At 39.6% G+C, this 23,405-nt stretch overlaps 1 protein-coding gene across 3 annotated transcripts in view; it reads right to left on the reverse strand.

The window, feature by feature from the left end:
* Peak1 (pseudopodium enriched atypical kinase 1) overlaps window positions 1-23,405 on the reverse strand; it is a 230,639-nt gene that overhangs the window by 184,569 nt on the left and 22,665 nt on the right. For 2 of the 3 annotated variants that reach the window (XM_013346256.2, XM_026779029.1), the window contains exon 2: window positions 1,032-1,093. The gene's annotated coding sequence lies outside the window, so the exon portion shown is untranslated. Of the gene's footprint in view, window positions 1-99; window positions 290-1,031; window positions 1,094-23,405 lie in introns of all 3 variants that reach the window. The other variant, XM_026779030.1, reaches the window with a different exon arrangement.

Genomic DNA, 23,405 nt, shown 5'->3' on the forward strand with positions numbered 1-23,405 from the left:
AAATTAAAAAAAAATTTTAAAATATTTTCTTTAAGTGTGTCAGATCAGCAGCATAGACTTAAACTCCATTTTCAAGAAAAAGAAATTTTAAAAACTCACTCCAGTGGAGGGATTGAACACCAACCCAGGCACAACACCTTCGATCCTAAAGTTTGTCCTGCCTGTAGAGTGTTCTGGGACTGGAACCTAACAGAGTCTTCATCAAAGAGAGCAGAGAGACTTCACCCAGCAACTGATGGGAACAGATGCTGAGTCCCACAGCCAAGCATTAGGCAGAGCTCAGGGAGTCCTGTGGAGGAGGGAGAAGGAGGATTGTAGGAGCCAAAGGGATTAGTCATGAGAACACAGCCCACAGAATCAACTGATCAGGACTCATGGGGGCTGGAAAGGTTCAGCGAGCCTGTAGGAGTCTGACCTAGGCTCTCTGCATGTATGTTATAGCTGTGTAGCTTGGTGTTTCTGTGGGACTTTTCAGTAGGAGCGGGGCTATTTTTGCCTGCTTGTAGGACCGTTTTCTCTGACTGGGTTGCCTCATTCCATCTTCATGTGATTGTATGTGCATGGTCTATTGCAGCTTGTTATGTCATGTTTGGCCGTGTCCCTGAGAGGCCTGCTCTTTACTGAGGGGAGATGGTAGCGGGTATATCTGGGAGAAAGGGGAGGTGGGAAGAAGAGACTAAGGGGCGGGGGGACTATAGATAGTTAGGATGTAATATATGAGAGAAGAAGGAAGGAAGGAAGGAAGGAGGGAGGGAGGGAGGGAGGGAGGGAGGGAGGGAAGGAAGGAAGGAAGGAAGGAAGGAAGGAATGAATGAAGGAATGAATGAATGACGGACAGAGGACACTCCAAAGTATCTCAGCAATGGAGCCAGTTTATTTCCCAAATAGCCCATAAAGAACTATAAACAAGTTTTGCTTCCCATTAAAACACTTAGGAAAAGACAGTGAGTGCCACCTTAACTTTTTCAGAAGCAACACATTCTCATAATAAAATGTATTTGAAGTGGCAAATGCATTCATGAATATCTCACCTTAGGTTTGTAAGACAGATCACCAGGAACCATCTAGCATGAGTCTTGGGTTAGACAGACACCTGAAATGAAGAGGAGAAAAAAACATGGTCAATAAAACTAAATCTGAGCTGGCCCTTTAATTCTTCACCCTGAGAAACCTTAACTTGATTATTTTACTAATTCTTTTGTGTTCATTTGTTCTTTAGAGGCCTGTACCAAGTCAAGAATTAAAAACTCTTGGAGCTGGGGAGATAGTTCAATGAGTTAGAGCATGTGCTGGCTAGTTTTATGTCAACCTGGAACAATCCAGTCATCTGGAAAAAGGGAACTTAGATTGAGAAAATGGCCCACCAGGTTGGCCTGTAGGTAAACCTGTGGTACCTTTTCATTATTGATAATTGATATGGGAAGGCACAGCTCACTATGAGTGTGCAACTCTGGGCTGGTGGGAGCTATAAGAGAGTAGGTGTGAGCAAACAATGAGAAGTTAAATCAGTAAGTACTCTTCCATGGCTTCTGTTCCAGTTCCTGGCTCTAGGTTCCTGGCTCCAGGTTCCTGCCCTAGTTTCTCTCAGTGATGAATTTATAAGCTATCACAGTAACAGAAAAACCAAGGCATGGAACTTGCTGCACAAGCACAAAAACCAGAATTTGGATCACTAACATCCATATAAAAGGGGAGATTATAACTACTCACACAGCTGTAAACCCAGGATGGGGGCAAAAACAGATGGCTCCCCAGAACTCAGGGGCCAGCTACCTGTGAGCTACAAATTCTTTGGGAGACCCTTTCTCAAGGGAATAAAGCAGAGAGCCGATAAGAGCACCCACCATACTTCTCCTCCAGGGACAGACGGGCACACACACAGGCAGACACACACACACACACACACTTACACACGAGAGGGGTAGGGAAAGAAAGGGGAGGGGAGGGGGAGGGAAGGGGAGGGGAAAGGAGAAGAGAGGAGAGGAGAGGGGAAAATTGGCTTCTGTACTAGTACTATCAATGATTACTATCTCCACAAAAAAAAACAAAAAAACATATTTTGAAAACTAGAAAGTGTAAAAGCAAGCCAAGAGAACATATTTATAAAAGATAAATCAAACAGAAACTTAAATTTTAAAAAGTCTTCTAAATACAAAACAAAATTCTTTATATTGGCAAAAAAATTGAATTAACATAAGCTATCATCATCTTTTGTTGATGAATTATAGTTGTTTTTAAAATTTTGGCCATTTGTCAAAGGCAAAATGACTTGATGGATAATGGTACATGCTGCCAAGCCTGATGACCTGAGTTCAATTCCTGGCACCTCCATAGCAGAAGGAAAGAGCTGAGTCCCACCAGGTTGTTCTCTGACTGCACACATCCACAGTGGCATGTTTGGACTCCCTACCATAAATGAATAATAGAAAAAATTTAATTCATGGTAGACTGCACTTCATGACCTTCTTTCAAGTTTGGCATATCTATCTTACTACTAAATGGATATAGACTGAAACATTTCTAGGTATAAACTTTAGGCCACCAAACAACTGGAAGACCAGCACAGAGATTACAGAAGTAACTAATGGGATAGATGAAGGTTGCGGAGATGATGGCCACCTAAATGACTCAAAATGGTAGGTTCAACAACAACAACAACAAAATACATACACAAACAAAACACACACAAAAACACTTTGTTGTAATAAGTCACAAAGTTTGGGGGATTATTTGTTACTATAGCATAATCTAGGCTGTTCCAGATTATATAATGTATTAGACCACAATATATATTAGAATAATATATATGACTATCTTTTTTTTTCATTATGTTAACTAGTAAAAACCTTTCTGGAAAGCAATGTTTTAATAGTCAACAAGAGCCTTTAAAAAGTCCAAGTCCTGGGACTAGAAAAATGGCTCAGTGGGTAAAAGCACTTGCTCTGTAGGCATGAGGTCCTGAGTTAGAATCCCAGCAGTCATATAAAAAGGCTGGCATTGCAGGGTTGGTGAAGATCTTCTCCCAGTCAGTAGGTTGCCTTTTTGTCTTAGTGACAGTGTCCTTTGCTTTACAGAAGCTTCTCAGTTTCAGTAGGTCCCATTTATTCAATGTTGCCCTTAATGTCTGTGCTGCTGGGGTTATACCTAGGAAGAGATCACCTGTGCCCATATGTTGTAGGGTACTTCCCACTTTCTCTTCTATCAGGTTCAGTGTGTTCAGATTAATATTGAGGTCTTTGATCCATTTGGACTTGAGTTTTGTGCATGGTGATAGATATGAAGAAAGGAATGGGTAAGGGGAAGAGTTAACCAATATTGAGGATGTATTTTTTAAAAAAAATCCTATAGAGACCTACCACTTCATAAGCTAACTTAAAAATGTAATTGAAAAGAAAATGAAAGTATCCCACATGGACAAATAATGTTGCTCCCAGAAGCTACAGTTTATTAGGCAGAAATCCCAGTGCTGGGTATGGGAACCTTCCTGAATTGTTGGTCAGGGAGGCCCTAAAGGGTCCCGAAAATTAGCATTGCTCTTGGTTGCCCACCAGAAATAAATGGGAAAGCCCTGCTGATCAAGAACCAAGACACCACGCACTGCCATCGCAAAACAGAGAAATCAACCTAGAATGGAGCTGGACACCTCCTCCCTGCTGGCTAGCTTTCAGAGTGCTGGTGAGCTGCTGTGGGAGGGAAGTCAGCAAGTCTTTCCCAGCTGGGAACCCTGTGTGCTACAACACCAACCTGTCTGTCAGGCAGCATGTACTCACTGCTACAGCAGGTATGACTGTTAACCAACTTTCTCTGTGGGAAAAAAATCATATCTGACACTGTAAACCTGGACAAAAGTCCATAGCTGGGAAGGTCATAGGTCCTAGGAGGACCCAACTACAACTGTTCGGCTAAGTAACATTTGCCAAGCTGCCCTCTAAATATTTAATGTTTGCACACACAGGTTAGTGCTGAGTTTAGCATTGGTCAGAAAAACTTCTTTCTGCACTGGGCAGTGGAGAATACAAAGACTCAAAGTGATGAGAATAAGCTACTATTGAATGGTCAGCCCTAAATAGGACATTTATAGGCTTAGAGAACATCATGGATGTGGAGGCAGAAAGAACAGAAGGGATGGAGGAAGGGATAGTGCCAGACAACTCTATCTTCTGGACATGGCACAGTTATTGAGCTTATGAACTCACACGTTATGGTTAACTGCACAAGACCTTCACAACATAGGACTTGGAGAACATACCACCATGCCTGGAAGAGGAGCTTAGGAAGCTCCCTCCCTCCCTAAAAAACTACAGGCATTTAATGGTTGCTGAAGGAGGGGAAGTCAATTCCTCAGTGGTATAGACACTGTTAAGCTGACCTTACTAAAATAAATAGCTGTATCCACCCATGCTCATGTAAGCAACTCCAATTAAACACATGAGTCATACATTTAAAAAAAAAGATGAAATTAAAGGGGTTTGTTGGGAAAAGGAAGTGTTCAGTGAGAGAATAATGTGGGTATGTGCAAAAATAAAACTTCAAGTTAAGATTTATATTAGAACTCACTTATACCAATAAAGAGCTAGACCCTAACAATACGAGAAGCTCAAATGATTAAGATATTAATTATTAAAATTATCCATCAAAATTGCTTAATGTCTAATAAGAAAAATTGTGTGAATACAGGAAAAACAAAATTGGTCTCTAAATTCTGTAGCAGTTAATTTCAGTAATAAAGACCACAAATAACTAAGTCAGAAATCAAACTACAGCTTGGAGTCCAAATCCATCCCATGGCCTGTTTTTGTCAGAATCTCAAGAGAATGATTATGACTTTTTAAAATGTTAACAAGTAAGAATCTGCAAAAGAGGGACAGGAGAGATGGCTCAACAGTTATGAGCACTTGCTACTTCCAGAGGGTCAAAACTTGATTCTCAGAATGCCCACAACAGCTTCCAACCATCTTAACTCCAGTTTCAGGGCATGATGCTCTTTCCTAGCCTCTCTGGGCACCAGGCACATACATGGCATACATACATACACATAGCTAAAAGACATTAAAGACAAAAGAAAAATATGCAATACAGGCATTCTGTGCCCATAAAAGCTTCAAATAGTATATCTTTACCAAAAGAGTTTGCTGACTTCTGAACTAAATATTTCATAAAGAGATAAAACAGGAGGTAGAGAGATGACATGGTGGTTAAGAGCACTGGCTACTCTTTCAGAGGACCTAGGGTCAATTCCCAGCAATCACATAGCAGGTCACAACCATCTTTAACTCTAGTCCCAGGGGAATCTGACACCCTTGTTGTTAGCTGTGTTTCCTTCTTTGCTCTTAATCTTTGTTGTTTGATCTTTCAGGGGCCCACCACCCAGCTCCCAAATAAATCACACATGGAGGCTTATTCTTACTTATGAATTCCCGGCTTTACCTTGGCTTACTTCTTGCCAGCTTAAATTATCCTGACTACCTTCTGTCTCTGGGCTTTTTCCTTTTCTTCTGTGAATCTTACTTTCACTCTCTCTTCGTGGGAGGCTAGGCTGCTGGGTGGCCGGCCCCTGAAGTCCTCCTCTCCTTGTTCTCTTGCATTTCCCCTGCTCTCTAGTTCCTCCTTCTATTTATGCTCTCTTCCTGCCAGCCTAAACTATCCTTTCTCCTGCTTGGCTAATTATTAGATTATCAGGTGTTTTAAACAAGCAAGAATCGTAGCTTTACAGAGTTAAACAAACGCAGCATAAACAAAAGCAACACCTTTACATTGTTTCTTTTTTTAATTTATTTATTTTTTACGTATACAATATTCTGTCTGTGTGTATGCCAGAAGAGGGCACCAGATCTCATTACAGATGGTTGTGAGCCACCATGTGGTTGCTGGGAATTGAACTGAGGACCTTTGGAAGAGCAGGCAATGCCCTTAACCAATGAGTCATCTCTCCAGCCCGACACCTTTACATTGTTAAATGAATATTCCAGAACATAAACAAAATGTAAGACACCTTAAATAATATTCTACAACACACCCTCTTCTGACCTGTATAGGTACTGCATGCATGTGCTGCAAACACATACAAGCAGGCAAAAAACCCATACATAGAAACTTTTTCATGTAAGTAAACACCTTATTCAGGTCATCATAGTGGGCAAGTTCCCAACTAATACACACAAGCAAGGTAATCCTGGGTTAATACAGGAACAGATAAGTCACACCAAGGAGAGAGCATCAAGATTACAGAGTCAGACCATGAAGGAAGCCCTGGGCTGAAATTGCCTTCCCACAGCGAGACATACTACACAGAACATATTCAATGATTCTATCATTTCACTGATATAGGGGAAGAGAAAAAAGAACCAGAATCAGATTCTATGACATTCTGACTGTTGATGCTTTGCACACAAACACAAATTTTGGGGCATTCTAGTGCTACTGAACAGAGCAGGGAACCCACAGACTCCACACTTTTCTAAGATCAAGAAAGAACAATAGAAACCAAGGAAAGAAACACCCACCCAACAAAGGCAAAACTGGGTATCATCACCTATAAGCACCTTAATCGTCATGACTCTAAATGCTAGACTCCAGCAAAAAAACACAAACATGAATAGTCAAGACGATATGCTTCCTTCCACAGGTACCCTTAGCAGCCCTGTGGTGCAATATGACTGAAAACACAAGACAAACACCAATCATGGGTATGATCAAGGACCTTCAAGAGGATATGGATAAATCCTTTACTGAAGTCTGTGAGAACACAAAAAAATGAAATAAAATAATGAAAAAGTTGAAGACATGAAAGTAGAAATTGAATCTCTAAGGAAAACACAAACTGAAATAAAGCTGGAACATTTAAAGCCAAACAAAAAACCTCAGAGGTAAACCTCACCAAAACAGTACAAGACATAGAAGAGAGGATCTCAAGCATTGAAGACAAGGTAGAAGAAATGGATACCTTAGTCAAGATATGTTAAAACTAAAAACAAGCCCAGTGGTGGTGGTGGTGGTTCACGCCTTTAATACCAGCACACAAAGGTAGGTTGATATACAAATTCAAGGCCAGCTTGAACTAGAATAGAAAGTTCAGGACAGCCAGAATGACACAGAAAAACACTGTCTTTACAAAAAAAAAAAAAATCAGGTACAAAAATCCAGGAAATCTGGTATACTATGAAAAGACCAAATCTATAAATAATAAAAATAGAGGAAGGAAAAAAAAAACAATTCAAAGGCACAGAAAATATTTTTAACAAAATCACAGAAGAAATTTTACTCAACCTAAAGAGGCAGGTACCTATTAAACTATATAAAGTATACAGAACACCAAATAGGGCCAGAAAAGAAATTCCCTAGCTGGACAGAGGTGATGAACACCTTTAATCCCAGGAGAGGCAGAGGCAGGTAGATATCTGACATCAAGGCCAGTCTGGTCTACAGAGCAAGTTTCAGAACAGCGGGGGTTACATAGAGAAACCCTGTCTTTAAAAAAATAAATAAAATTAAAAAATAAAGAGAGAGAAGAAAGAAAGAAAAAGAAATTGCCCATGACAAATAATAAAACACCATACATAGAGAACAAAGAATGATAGTAAAGGTTGCAAGGGAAAAAGATCAAGTAACATAGAAAAGCAGACCCATGGAATAACCTCTGACTTTTCAATGAGGTCTCTAAAGCCAGAATGGAGCATCAGAAGTCCTCTTGCCCAGTCAATCCATATAAACCTGTAAAGGCACTGTGTAAAATGTGGGAGGGGTTAGCCACACCTCCAGTTTCGACTGTATGTTAAAAACAAAAGCACATTTCCTAGACATTGACCTGTATGGAAACTAACACAAGCAACCTGTTTGAAAGTAACAGGAGGTACATGTGGTGATTTGAATGAAAATGGTCCCCATGGGCTTATAGGGAGTGGTATTATCTTAAGGGGTGTGGGGTTTTTTGGTTTTGAAATGGTGTGCCACTGGGGGTGGGCTAGTGTTGCTCTTTCTTCCTGCTGCCTGTGATTTGGATGTGGAACATCAGCTACCTCTCCAGCACATCTGCTTCTGTGCCACCATCCTTCCTGCCATAAGAATGGATGACTAAAACCTCTGAACTGTAAGCCTCTCCTTTATAAGAGTTGCTGTGGTCATGGTATCTGCAAAGCAACAGAAGCCCTAACTAAGACAGTACGTTTGATAACATAGCAGGTTCTATGTTGAAAGTCTTGAAGACAGGAGACACACCATACAACGATGATGATAATGATATGATGGTGATGATGACGCCAACTGTGATGAACACCAGGATCCTGATCCCTATCTAGCGCCCCATCCTGCAGTTCTTTCACCAATACCATTTCTCCAATTTGGCAGCACTTATTTCAAAATGACAAGAACCAGTCTGAAGTGCACTTGCTTGATCATCTAAACAAGAGCTCTGGTAGCTTTCCAACACCTTCTCCATACTGGCTCTCATGGTATCAGCCACCTTATTGACTTGTTTTTGGGTCTGCCAATTACCACCAGTGACAGCATTTGAACCTACAGACATACCTGCAGACATTTTAGCCATGACAGCTGGCAAGGATCCAAACTAAATACTTTTTTAAGTTATCAAAACTCTTAGATTTAATATGCTAATTATTAGTACTCAAAGTAGTCGAACTGCTTCCGCTTAAGTTCTGAGAGCTTTTATTAACATAAAAATGGAATGCACCTGCAAACTCGAACAAACCCTGTACATTTCAGGTTAAACTATTCTTTTCATAACATGAAACACATTAAAAGAACTAAGACTTTTCACACGCTGATTACTTTGGTTCCTTTTTACTGAGTAAATTCATCCTACAAATAGTAACAACTGATATTCCATTCAATCTACGCTAATCCAATGCTATCTAAATATTGTTCGATAATATTAGAATATGATAAACATTTCATTGGAAATAGTCTTTACTAATTAGAGTATTAGGAAATAAACAGTAACACTGATGAGCAAAAAGGAAGCCATCAGAAAACCTAAAGCCACTCCTATTCAAAATCACCTTTGAAACAAACTATTAGCAACTCAAATCTTTACTGTCATCTTTAACACCAGATATAAACATACACCAAAATAACCATATTTACTACATAATTTCAAAAGAAAATTCCTAACTAGATGCCTAGAAAAATATACTTGCAGCTGGGCAGCACTTAGTCAGTGGAGGGTGGATCTCTGTGAGTTCACAATCAGTCCGGTCTACACAGTGAGCTCCAGGACAGCCAGAACCAGGATAAAAAGACCCTCGAAATAAAACAAAACAAAACAAAAGAAGAGAAAAGTATCACTTGCTCACCTTTGTATTCCACACAATCCTAGCAAAGAAAAAATGCTTTCGGATGGCTCAGTAAGCTGAATAGTCAATGTCTTAATTATGGTTATCACAGCAGTGATGAAACACCATGACCTTAAGGAGGAAAGGGTTTATTTAGCTTAAGCTTCCACATCACTGTTCAACAATGAAGGAAGTCAGGACAGAAACACAAATAAGGCAAGAATCTGGAGGCAGGAGCTGATGCAGAGGCCATGGAGGAGTACTGCTTACTGGCCTGCACCTTATGGTTTGCTCAACCTACTTTCTTATAGGATCCATGACCACCAACCCAGAGGTGGCACCATCTACAATAGGCTGGACCTATTACATTAATCACTAAATTAAGAAAATACCCTAGAGGCTTGCCTACAGCTGATCTTTTGGAGGCCATTTTTCAGTTGAGACTATCTCCTCTCTAGTGACACTAGTTTGTGTCAAGTTGACATAAAACTAGCTTGCATAATCATAGAGAAAACATTTTCTCTATTTTCCATGACTCTACTGTATTTCAAGGATGTGCATCAATTCTCACAATAAAACAAGAACCTACACAACAAATGTTTGACATATTTCAAGAGTTCTCTGAAATAAGAGATGTGCAGAGATGTGTTCCCCGATTCCACGCATAGAATGATGCAGTGTTTTGCTGTTGCTGATCTACTATATTTAGATGGCATTGAATTAAATTACACAGTATATACAAATACAATCTTGAAGGGGTCCACATAATTGCTTCTGACAATCTGGAAACAAAAGCTGCTATTCACAGAAAAGAAGACAGGCAACCGGGATCTGACAGGTTAGTTATTTACTGCACTTTCTGCACATTTGAATTTGTAGGCCTCCCTAGCCATTAAGCAAAATTAGTTTCATGTCAGCCAAAAAGCCTCACAGGCAACAGTTTGATGTCATTAAAAAAACTAGCATTCTCAATCTGTTTGCTCATTAGAAGCCTCTTGGTGAACCAGAGAGATTTTAATTGCACTCTTGTTCTATCAATGTTTAGTCCAGCCCTGAACACTAAACAAATTCCTACAGTGCCTCCTTTTCCTATGTCTAAGTGAACTTGGACACAGTTGAAGAAACTTCCATATCAAACACTCCAGTAGTTCTCTAACCAAAGGAAGCAATTTCAAAAATACAAATATGGTGTTATTTATCCAACTTAAAAAGCAAGTCTCCAAAAAAGTATTTTGACCTTTGTGGTAGTCTGGATGAGAATGGCCCCCATAGGTTCATATAAATATATTTTGAATGTTTGGCAGTTGGTGGACTGTTTAGGAAGGATTAAAAAACCTTGTTGGAGGAGGAGTGTCACTGGAGAGGGCTTCAAGGCTTCAAAAGCCCACACTGTTCCCCAATCTCGCTCCTTCTGTCTCATGCTGGTAGACAGGATGCAAGTGCTCAGCTACTGCTCCAGCACTATGCCTGCCTGCCTGCCACCATGCTTCCCACCCATGTTGATCAAAAACTACCTACTGAAATTGTAGCAAGTTCCCAATTAAATGCTTCCTTTTATAAATTGCTTTGTTTGCTGTGCAGTGCTGGTACATGGCATTAATCCCAGCACCCAGGAGGTAGAGGCAAGTGATCTGAGTTCAAGACCAGCCTGGTCTACAGAGTGAGTTCCAGGATACACAGGGCTATACAGAGAAACCCTGTCTCAGGGGGGGAAAAAAAGGTTGCCTTGTTCACAGTGTATTTTCAAAACACAACAGTATAGAAATATGACTCATGGGGCCAGAGAGATGGTTCAGGGGTTGGGAGTTCTTCCAGAGGACACAGGTTTAAGTCCCAGCACACACATGGCAGCTCACAACCATCTGTAACTCCTGTTCCAGGGGACAGACATACATGCAGGCAAAATACCAATATACATAAAATACAAATAAAAATTATTTTAAAAAACACAACAGTAACTAAAACAACCTTTTCTCCTCTGTCTCTGAATTTACTGTACATTTTCTTATGTTCTTAGGCCTTTGTTTTTCTATCTCAACCTCAATTCATTTAGAATCTCCTCAAAAATATTTGGCAAAGTTTTACTTGTAACAGAAGTCACACTGGTCGCTGCCCCACCCCAAAATGCTCAAAATTCTTGCCCTATATACTTTCTTGTAGCTATCTAACCTTTGTTTATCAATATCATTAATGTTTTCAAAAATCATGAGATTAATCCCAGCACTTTGGAGGCAGAGGCAGAACTTGAGCTTGAGACCAACCTAGTCTCAATGGCAAGTTCCAGAACAGACAAGAGATAAACAGTGAGATTCTATGTAGATAGATCGATAAAGAGATAAAGATATAGATAGATGATAGATAGATAGATAGATAGATAGATAGATAGATAGATAGATAGATAGACAGACAGACAGAGGCTTCTCTGTAACATTTTCGTACATGTATGTAACATGTACGATCATGTACACATCCCTCCTTGCTTTTATTTGTTCTGCCTGCACTCTCCCCTTTTTCACTTCATCTTCGAAAATAGTCTCCTTTCTACTTTCATGTTTATAGACAATAAAATAAAATAAAAAGCTAGAGACTTCACAAGAGAAAAACGTTTTTCTGAAACTGGCTTATTTCATATAAAATGATCAACTTTTACTCATTTTAATTCAAACAACAATATTTCAATCTTTTCTCTGTATGTTTTACAAACCTTCATGAAGTATTCCACAAACTAGTTGCAATTGTCTTTGACACAGAAGGCAAGCTCTCTGCAGAGAGTATCTGAACACCTCCTGACAAAGCTAACAATAAGACAGTACACTACAGTACATCTTGAAGTGGTGGACCCAAGGACCTCGCTACTTTGTAATATAGCCTGGTCCTGGCACTGCCTCACACCCCACCAGCTCTAAGGTACCTATTTAAAGCACAATCACCACCACCACAACAACCCAGCAACCAAGCAGGCAAGCTTAACACAGAATAAAGGATGGAAGACTTCCTCAAGACCACGATCCAGTGCTAGGGTCATCTTGGCTGGGTGGTGCCTCTGTTGTTTTGACTGATAATTACTCTAAATTACACTCTTGTTATTTATATCCAAAATGAAGGGCACTGCAGATTTTTAGTTCTTTGACAAAATAAATGAGGACATAATCAGGCCTACCAATGACTCAAGGACCATTAGAATCCTGTCAAAATTAGACAGACACTAGCCAGATTTGCAAGAAAAATCCAGATCCTTAAAAGCTACATAAGAAAAATGGTCATATTCACCTGTTTTCTATGCTGCCTTTAGCTTCTGATAAAATAAGTTCTTAATTTGATAATAAGGGTAAAAGTCTTCAACATGCTGCTTCATAATAAGAGTACATAACTCTAATTGTTTTATGTTTTTAAGAAAAGTTTAAATATTAAGTTCCTATAACCATCCAGTGTGATCATAGAATTCTCATCATTGTCTTGGTCAAAAAGACAAGAATCATTAATAAAGAACATAAGTGATTAATTCAAAGGAGAAGGAAAAGGTAATAATGAGAAGAGACAAATTAATTATAAACAGCATGTCTAATTACAGATTTTGCTAGGGGCCTCAAATACTTTTAATTAGTTTTACCTGGTACGTTAATTATATAATAGAACACAAGAGAATTTTCTAATCATAAGAATTTACTGAGTATGTGAAATCAGAATTTAAGTTATCCTTAAAATTTAATAATCGAATGTTCAATAATTCATAAGTTACTTTGAATGTTATCTATAGAATATGTATCACATTAAAATGAAGCTAGAACATTACTAAAGAAATAACAGAATCATTTAAAAAGCCATACAGGAACAAGTGTGAAGCTGAAACACAAATAAATATGTAGCTTAAATAATAAGAATTTTGGCTAGGTGGTGATGGCGGCACACACCTTTAATCCCAGTACTCAGGAAGGAGAGGGAGCAGATTCTTTTGAGTTCAAGGCCAGCCTGGTCTACAAAGCAAAATCCAGGGCAAAATCCAGGCCAGCCAGGGCTATTACAAAAAGAAACCCTGCCTCAAAAACAAAACAAAGAATTTTATTTTGTTCTGTTTCAGTTTTTGAGACAGGGTCTCTCTATGCTGCTCACTATATAGGCTAGGGTGGCCTAGAACTCACTTGTCTCTACCTCCAGAGTGCCAGGATCAATGTGTATGCTACCACACCAAGCCAATAATAATAAAAATGGTAATATAACACCATACTTAAACTATTTACTTCCCAGGAGAAGTCATCTTTCAGACATGCCTGTAGGGAATTTCAGAGAGCCTTAAGATAAAAATGTTGCCTTTTTAATAAAATTTTTAAATTAATGTGTACGTCTGTCTATGAGTTTATGTGCATTATATGCAGGCAGGTGGCTGTAGAGGACGAAGGGTGTCAGATCCCATGGAACTGAATTACAGGTAATTATGAGTCATTTGATGTGCATGCTGGCAACCAAACTTGTATTCTCTGTAAGAGCAATAAGCATACCTAATCACTGAGCCACCTCTCCAGTCCCTCTAAAGACCTTTTAAAAAAGCAATATGAAAGTCTATTACTGCAAAGGTTCCTAAAAATATACACATATTTGAACATTTAAGTGAAATTAAATTCCATTCAAACAGAATGACAATGCCCCTACTAGACACCATAGGCTAACAAATAAAAAGTTCAATGCCAAGAATGGGTTACTTCTCTGAGTTGTTGACCAGTGAGGTCCCATAGGTAATCCCAAAATGGTACAGGCTATTGCCATTACTCTTGTTATGTTCTAGAACTTAATGATAAGACCCCACTGCTGAAAACACCATATACTTGAGTCACAAAACATGGAGATATCAAGCAAGTACCAACCTGGAAGTTTCATCCTTACTAGGTAGCATTTACAGTGTGTAAAGTAGTAAACATGCTACCGAGGCAAAGATAGTCATCACTCTTATCCAGCTATGAATGTGACCTACAATACACAGCCAACTTGGTAAGACAGGCCCATTGGTTCAATGGCAGCACTAATGTCAAAGGAGTAACCACCCACTTTCTCAATGGACTTTAGCCCACTCCATAAGATAGAACCAATACCTTCACTTAAACACACAAAGATTATTTTCTTTTCAATGTTGGAAAGAACAGCAGCACCAGAAGCTTACCTAATTTCAACCCTGTCCCATTAATTCAACATTAATCTTTGAAGAAAATAATGTGCTATACCCTACAGTAAAGCATGGTGTTGAGAAAGTCTCAAGCAGGAAGAGTTATGTATTTATTTAAGGTAAATTAAGGAAGACCAGCCAGATTTGGAGGACAGTAGAATGAGTGTTTTGTTTATTTTGTTTGAAGACTGTGTATCTCTACATAGCTCTAGCTATCCTGGAACTCACTATGTAGACCAGGGTGGCCTCGACCTCACAGAGATCCTCTGTCTCCCAAGTGCTGGGGTTAAAGGCAAGTGCCACTATGCCCAGTTTAGAATACCTGTCAAATTAGAAACAGACCAGGGCTTAAATCATAGTGTATCTTAATTGTAATAAAAGTTTCTGAATTCTTAAAATTCATTTTTTAAATTTGTGTAAGTTTTTATTTTATGTATGAGGGTGCACGTGTGGACATCAGAAGGTGACTTGCAGGAGTCAGCTCTCTCCTTCCACTATGTGGGCCCCAAGGATCAGGCTAGGTGTCAAGTATCTGTACATCCTGAGCCATCTCTCCTGCCCAAAAAGTCAGACTCAATTACAAAGCCCATTTCAAGCCTCCACCTCTCTCACTTTTTAGAGACCATCCCAGAGGTTCTCTGAAACTCAGACAGCAGAATGCTATTGTGGGTTTTTAAATAAGAACAGTGAAAATCGTATTTCCGGATTAATAACATTCAGAGCTGGAGATGGCTCAGTGTTTAATAGAGCTTACTGCTCTTAGAGAGGGCCCGAGTTCAATTCCCAGCCCCACATGGCAACTCACAACTGGCTGTGACACCAGTTCCAGGGGACCCTGGACCAGGTCTTTTTCTTATGGGCCACCAACGAGCCCCCAAATCATGACACAGTTTTGAATGCTCATCCTTAACTTAGCTCTTTTCTGGTTAGTTCTTTTAACTTAAATTAACCTGTTTCTCTTTATCTACAACTTACCTCGGGGCTTACTACTTCCTTACTTCTGTATATCTTACTTCACTGCTCCCCTATGTCTGGCTGCCTGGCACCTGCCTGGCTTCTTGCTCTGGATGTGTCCCTCATTATCGCCTTTTTCTTTCTAGAGACTGAACTTCTCCTGCTATTTATTCTCTTGGCCTGCCAGTCTCGCCTATCCCTCTTCTACCTAGCTATTGATTGTTTAGCTCTTAATTAGACCAATCAGGTCTATGACAGGCAAGGTAAAACAGATGCAACACATCTTTACATACTTAATCACACATCCTTACATTGTTAAACAAATGCAGCATAAACAAGTGTAACATGCCTTTACACAGTTAAAGTCACATTCCACAGCAGGATCCAATGCCCTCTTCTGACCTCTACAGGCACCTGCATGCATGTGATGCACATAAACTCACACAGGCATACACATAGATACATAAGTAAAAAAATAAAAAGATAAACCCTTTTAGAAAAATTATGAACATCACAAAACCATCTAGGACTATAGTTGAGACACAACGGAAGTAAGACAACCAACTCGATGAGATGATGACAGATCCAAAAAGAATATAGTGAAGAAGAACTGAATCTGATCTGGCCAGAAACGCCCCTTTTTTATTCCTAATTCAGTTTATACTGTAAATAGGTAGATACAGGCACAGTAATTACTTTTCTAATTTGTCTGATGGAAGAAGGGGAATCCTAAGAGTTCACTTGTGAAGTATAGATCATCTTTTTTCACCCAGGTTACAGAGTGTCTCAAATTCAATCACCAAGAAAATTATCTTTTTCAATTACACTAATTCTCCTGGCATTTTCTCCCAAAATACCTTAGGAGCAAATTAGAGGCACTCATTTAGTCTTTATTGCTGCTGCGATGGCAATTAGCTCACCTCCTCATCTCTAGGTGTACTTACCCACACCCTACATTCACCCGTCCACCCCCACCTTCAAAGACTCAAGACAAAACACAACCAAAACATCTAATTCCTTCTGACTGAAGTGGGACTAAAAGAGAAATTACACACTTTGCCAAAATTAACGACACTAGAATAGGAGTTAAAAACATTAAAATCTAATGTCAGATTTTATTTATTTTTTTCCCTTAAGACAGGGCCTCATGTATTCTCAGGCTAGCCTCCACCATAACTTCCCGCCTCCTGTTTGTTCATGAAATCCTAAGGATTAAATCTATGGCTTCATGCATGATAGACAAGCACTCTATCAACTGAGTTACATCTCCAGGCCTCCAATGTTAGATCTTTAGGGTAATCTTCATATATTCTCTACCTTGGACTCAATAAATGCCCCCACGAGAGAGAGAGAGAGAGAGAGAGAGAGAGGAAGAAGGAGGAGGAGGAGGAGAAGAAGAAGGAGGAAGAGGAAGAGGAGGAGGAGAGGTAAACAGGGCTTCACTCTCCTGTTTTATTTATTTATTTTTACTTCAATGGGGCCAAAGTAGCTAACAGACACACCTAACAAACATGAGGAGCTTCCCTGCCATCCAAGGGGGGGGACTCAACAGCATTAGTGCTTAACTCTCAACATTGGGAGCCCAAAATTCCTTGCCCACATCATTTCCCACTCCCTCGTCTGTCAGCTGCTTCTACCAATGTGCAAAGACACCGGGTTTTCAGCATTTTCTCATCCTCTAATTCCGAACCCATGACACCTTTCTTCATAGGCCACTCTTTCCCTGGCCTCTGTGAGAAATTAAATCCAACTTCCCTCAGAAATCTGAGACCCTAAGCCATAATTCCCCTCTAATCGTGTAAGAAAAATGACTTTCCCTTATTTAAAAAAAAACAAAAAACCCTCTACCAAATTTCTCAGAAGGTGAGCTACAAAGACGGCTCAGCAGGTAAAAGCGCTTGCTACGCAGGCCTGACAAGCTGAGTCTGACCCTTCGAACCCAGCAGAGAGAAGTAACCTCTGACCTCCACAGATTCATGTGGCACACTTGCTTGCCCACCCCCTAGTAAATGCTTTCTAAAATGATAAAAACTTTTCAGGGTTGTCAATTTGAAAACTAGTGAATTCTTGCCATATTATAAATATCACAATGATTCAGATCTCAGTTCTGTGCACTGTTTTTCTCCTCATCTGTTTTATCTATTTTTCCTATTCACAAGATAGTTTTAAGCACATCTGAAATATGGTAACTAGTCTCTTAAAAAAAAATCCATTGGGGGTTAAATTGAACAAATCTTTAAAACCTTTAAAAAATCATGGACACATTTTGAAAATGTATCCATACAGTAGCTTATAAATGATCAAATATATAAGTAATATATATATATATATATATATATATGTAATATAAGTAAGCTTACAACCAAATGCAGTGGTGCATATCTATAGCTGCAGCACAGGAGAAGCTAGAGCTAGAGCAGAAAACTCAAGGTCAGCCTAGGCTACACAATGAGGTCACACTGGAACACACTTTTTTGTTGGGTGGAATCTTTTTACACAATATCACTGTGTCATAAGTGTGAGAACAAAAGGAAGCTTCAAGAAAAATAGTATCTAAAGACTACAATTACAGCCTCAAGCCCACTGCAGTCCCATTGTGATGGTTAATCTCGGACATCAATTTGACACATCTAGAATCACAGAGAGAGAGAGAGAGAGAGAGAGAGAGAGAGAGAGAGAGAGAGAGAAGACCTATTAGGGCTTATCTAGAATTAGGGTAACTGAAGTGAAAAGACCCACTTTAACTGGGCAGCATCATCTTATGAACCAGGATCTTGAATTGAATGAAAAGGAGAAATAAACTGAGCAGCCACATTCATCTCTCTCTGCCTCCTGACTGCTAACACAGTGTGACCAGCTGCCTCAAGCTCCTGCTGAGGAATGATAAACTGGATACTGTGAGCTAATGAAATCACCTCCAGTTGCTTTTAGCGGGTGTTTTATCAGAGTAACAAGAAGCTAATACACCATATGCAATATAGTTTTTATAATACATATTTGAGGGAGTTAGTTTTAATAAAAACACAGAAGTGCAGTTTGAGACTCTCAAGCAGGCATTCCTTTGCTTTTCAAAATGACTAATCAATCTAATCCTTTCTTTCTATTTCTTAAGCTTTACAATTTGATGATTGCAAATCCACTATTTAAAAGGCATTTTTCTAAAGCACCTGGTATAACTTAGTGGCTCCAACTCTGAAATCTATCAATCACAAGAACACACTTGGAATAAAACTCTAACAGGGTGAGAAGGGACATGCCTAGAATCCCAGCACGAGAGAGAGGCTGAGGCAGGAGAATCACCAGTTTGGACTATCTTAGCGATTGTAGGTCAGCTTGGGCTACACACACACACACACATAAAATTTATAAATAAAAGAATTTTTAAGCAAGACAAAACAGAACAATTCAAGTTTATATCATATAGATTGCAAATAAAAATAGAAGTAATCAGCTTGGATCAGGTAAAATTCTAACAAAATGATTTCTCTCAATCATAAAAATGTACTGGCAAACTCAGTACTAACTGAAGCAGGTATTCTACAGATCAGGATGAACAAACCTAGGTAGACTTGAAGTTTAGGGCAGAAACCGCAAGTCACAGATGCTGTGTTTTTGTCCTTTATCTTCCCATCCCTGTTGCCAGCCACCTGTTTTAGATGTTCTCACACAGAGGAAATAGCAACAATGCCATTCTTCTTCCAAGTCCAATCAAGTTTTGGCAAACTTAAGTCAGGATGTCAGTTAAAAATAGAAACCCAACCCAAAATTTAATTTGGCAAATATCTACTGAAGGACTGAGCATACCTCCCTTGAATGGTACCGAAGTTTCAATTTATCATTTAAAAACATAAAAGACTAAAAATCTGTATATGGAGTCAAATAAATAATAGTTCTCAAATGAATAATACATGAATTTTAAGATCTGTACGGCTCTGAATATGAAACCTTACATCTTCCCACTCCTGCTCTTTGTCCACGGTATCCTCACTGTATACACTACTCATTCATTAATCATGTAATAATAGTCTTGGCAGTGTTCCGTAACCCTTACTTTGCTTTCTTAATGGCCTTGAAGCAGAAAAGAAGTGATGCTGGCAATCTGGTTATGTTACAGGGAAGCTTTTGGGTGCTTCCTTTAGATGAAAAGAAAAATCTCTAATAAGAAAAAAACAGTACACAAGGTTTGGGGTATCCACCAAGGGTTTTGGAACTATTACCCAACAGATGAGGGGGCCCATGATATAAACTGCCTGTGCCAGCTGTTTTTTATGTCAAGTTGACACAAGTTAGAGTCATCTGAGAGGAAGCAACCTCAACTGAGAAAATGCCTCCAGAAGATTGGGCTGTGGCAGGCTAGCCTGTAGGGCATTTCTTGTTTGGTTATTCACAGGAGGGTCCAGCCCTTTGTAGGTGGGGACATCCCTGGGCTGGTGGTCCTGGGTTCTGTTAAGAAATCGTGCTGAGCCGGGCGATGGTGGCGCACGCCTTTAATCCCAGCACTCGGGAGGCAGAGGCAGGCGGATCTCTGTGAGTTCGAGACCAGCCTGGTCTACAGAGCTAGTTCCAGGACAGGCTCCAAAGCCACAGAGAAACCCTGCCTCGAAAAACCAAAAAAAAAAAAAAAAAAAAAAGAAATCGTGCTGAGCAAACTATGAGGAGCAAGCTAGTAAGCAACATTCCTCTACGGTCTCTGCATCAGCTCTTGCCTCCAGGTTCCTGCCCTGACTGCCTCTGATGATGAACTGTGAACTGGAAGAGTGAGCAAAGTGAATCCTTTCCTCCCCAAATTGCTTTTGGTCAAGGCGTTCCCTGACATCAATGGCAAGCCTAACTAAGACACTAACTATGGCTGCTTTTCTTCTACGTTAGCAGTTGAGCAATCATAGCACACCACCAGGCTTTACCAAGGTAGGTGCCAAATCCTGGACTTTTCAAAATAAATTGGAAAAAATTCCCTTACCTAGTCATTTATAAATTAAAATGACAGAGCTTACAGAAATTCTTACAGACTGTTGTATCCAATTAACTTTTGAATATTTATAATAATTACAATACGATGTAGGTATTTCCTGACCTACTAAACAAGGCTGAGCTGACTCAACAAAGGTGGAATAAACTGTGGGACCTAAGATGTAGTAACATCTAACTCGACAGCACTCTAATTAATTCATATTACGCAGCATGGGATTGGCATAGAAGGCTGAGTAGCGACAGAAGCCCATTTGTGTACCATTGTTTGGACTACAGGGTTTTCAAGTAAGGAAAAAATTGCTAGAGGTGATTGATTAAACCAACGTAGTTTACAGTTTTATGATAGAAAACAATCAGTTTTTATTCTCAAACAACAAATCAAAGGACTAAGTTCCAAATTAAAATGATAATGTTCCTAGTCAAAAAATATCCAATCCCACGCCTTTAAACCCAGCACTTGGGAGGCAGAGGCAGGCGGATCTCTGTGAGTTCAAGGCCAGCCTGGTCTACAAGAGCTAGTTCCAGAACAGACTTCAAAGTTACAGAGAAACCCTGTCTCGAAAAAACAAAACAAAACAAAAAAAATATATCCAATGAATTAAATGGAACTATGTGGATGGCCATGCCACTCATAGCAATTATTGGTTAAATTTTTCACACTCCAAAGTTAAGAAAAGTAAATCTGTCAAACCTTCCTCTTTAACCCCATCACCCATTACCCATTACCCTGGCCTAGTCCAACACTTCCCAAGGCCAATGTCACAAGGTAAACAATATTTGAATTGGATGCCAAAGCTGCCTCATTCTGTAGAGGAAATGGTCAAAAAGTCGCATTGTATAAATATAACCCATAGAAAACCCTGAGGCCTAAAAGGCAGCTCTAAAAAGGGTGGCTGGCAGCTGGTAGGTCACTTCACTCTGATAGTGGTAGAAGAATGGTTTACTTAGATGTTGGTATCTGAGACTCAAGATTTCTCACACTAACAGTCTCATGACTGGCTAGGAACATTTCAGATTCCCAAAGGACCAGGCTTAGAGTAAGTCAGAAACATCCAATTTGAGTCATGATGCCAGCACTCATTTTCTATGTGATGTGCCAATTCACTGACCTCTCTAAGCCTCAGTCTCTTCAATGAGAACTATGACAGTTACGTTCACAGACCATGACAATTAAAGCACACATAGTAAGAGCATCTGACCCTTAGAACATCAAGTATCAGCTAAACACACACAGAACCCAGGGCCAGGAGTATATTCCTCAGACTTACTCCTCAGAAGCACTTATCAGGTAGGAACTGTCCTTCTAGCTTGCCTAAAATCACCAAAATAACATTCAGCAGAGCCAGATGTGAGCCAGGGAATAAGCATTCAGCACCTACGCTCTTAACTACCACACTGTATTAAAATGAGTTCCCAGGGATTCCTAAGAATGGTTCCGGGTAAAAAAAGCATCTTCTTCATCAATGTAAATTTTAATAGAGTTTTCACTTCAGAAAAATACTATTGGCAGCAAAAAGTTAATAAGATTATGGTTTTACATTAAATATCTGTTTTGGATGCCTACTTGCAATCATAAAAGAAAAGGTAAATTCAAGTTCAAGAACATTTAGCCTAGCTTTACTCATACCCATCAGCAGTAGAACTAAATAAGGAAAGTCAAATGTTATGGAACATTTTTTGGGTAGGAAATATCTCCTACCCAAGAAAATAACAAAGAACTCTGGTGGTACCACAACACTGAATCTCTAAGCCAGAAGAGCCTTTGGTCAAACTCTCTTATTCTACACAGTAGAAACTGAAACCAAGAGACAAAGATAATGTCTAGAGCTAGTCACCCAGGATGTCATACCAGATGAAAAAGTGTGTTTCTCTCACACCAGTCTGGTAGACTCCTCTGAACTGTAGAACTCAGAACCTCGTTAAAGTCCCATCTTAGTTTTCATTTTTTAATGTAAAGTGTCTAGTTATTGCACAGCAGAAACACACAGGAGAGTAGCAGTTGGGAAGGGAGTTCTAACAAAGTTTTGCTTTGGTTTGTGTTTCAGGTTTTTGAGACAAGGTCTCACTACGTAGCCTGGGCTGGCCTTGAACTCTCTAGTGTAGGCAGACCTACAACTCCTGGCAATTTTCCTATCTCAGCCTCCCAAGAGTTGGATTTACAGGCATAAATCATCATACCTGGCTTACTAAAGACTGTTGTTGTTGTTGTTTGTTTTTCGAGACAGGCTTTCTCTGTGGAACAGCCCTAGCTATCCTAGAACTAGATCTTGTAGACCAGGCTGACCTTAGACTCTCAGAGATCCACCTGCCTCTGCCTCCCAAGTTCTGGGATTAAAGGCGTGTGCACCACTGCCCAGCTTACCAAAGATTTTTAAAGAACCATTTGAAGAAGACTAATAAACATGTTAGGGAATGGAGAGATGGCTCAGCAGTTAAGAGCACTGCCTGTTCTTCCAAAGGTCCTGAGTTCAATTCCCAGCAACCACCTGGTGACTCACAACTATCTGTAATGAGACCTGGTGTCATCTTGAGGAAGAGACCTGGTCAGTTGTCCTCATCAACTTAGACCATGACACCCAATATGGACAAGTTCAGCAGAACCACCACGTACGGGCTGTGCATGCATGCTTCAGCATTGCCAGGGCATAAATTTCATTTCAATTTCAGTAAACATGTTAACTCTGAACAAAATACAGACAACAAATCTACAAATATTACTAATGTTCTTCTCAACTGTTTCTCTGATATCTTTTTTAAAAACTTTATTATTATTATTTTATGCATATGTGTGTGTTTTGCCTGCATGGAGGTCTATGCCTTTGGAAGCATAGGCTCCTCTGGAACTGGATTATAAAAACGCTTTGGGCTGCCACGTGGATGCTGGGAATCAAATCTGGGTCCTCTGCAAGAGAAAAAAGTATTGTTAACCACTGAGCCATTTCTCTAGCCCCTTCTGTGATTTCAATACAAAATAAAAGAAATTAACCCTCCCTTCCAATTAACCCACAAAAAAAACTGCCTGTAAGGATAAAGATATT

The sequence above is a fragment of the Microtus ochrogaster genome, chromosome 5 (assembly GCF_000317375.1).
Source record: "Microtus ochrogaster isolate Prairie Vole_2 chromosome 5, MicOch1.0, whole genome shotgun sequence".
NCBI classification, from domain to species: Eukaryota; Metazoa; Chordata; class Mammalia; order Rodentia; family Cricetidae; genus Microtus; species Microtus ochrogaster.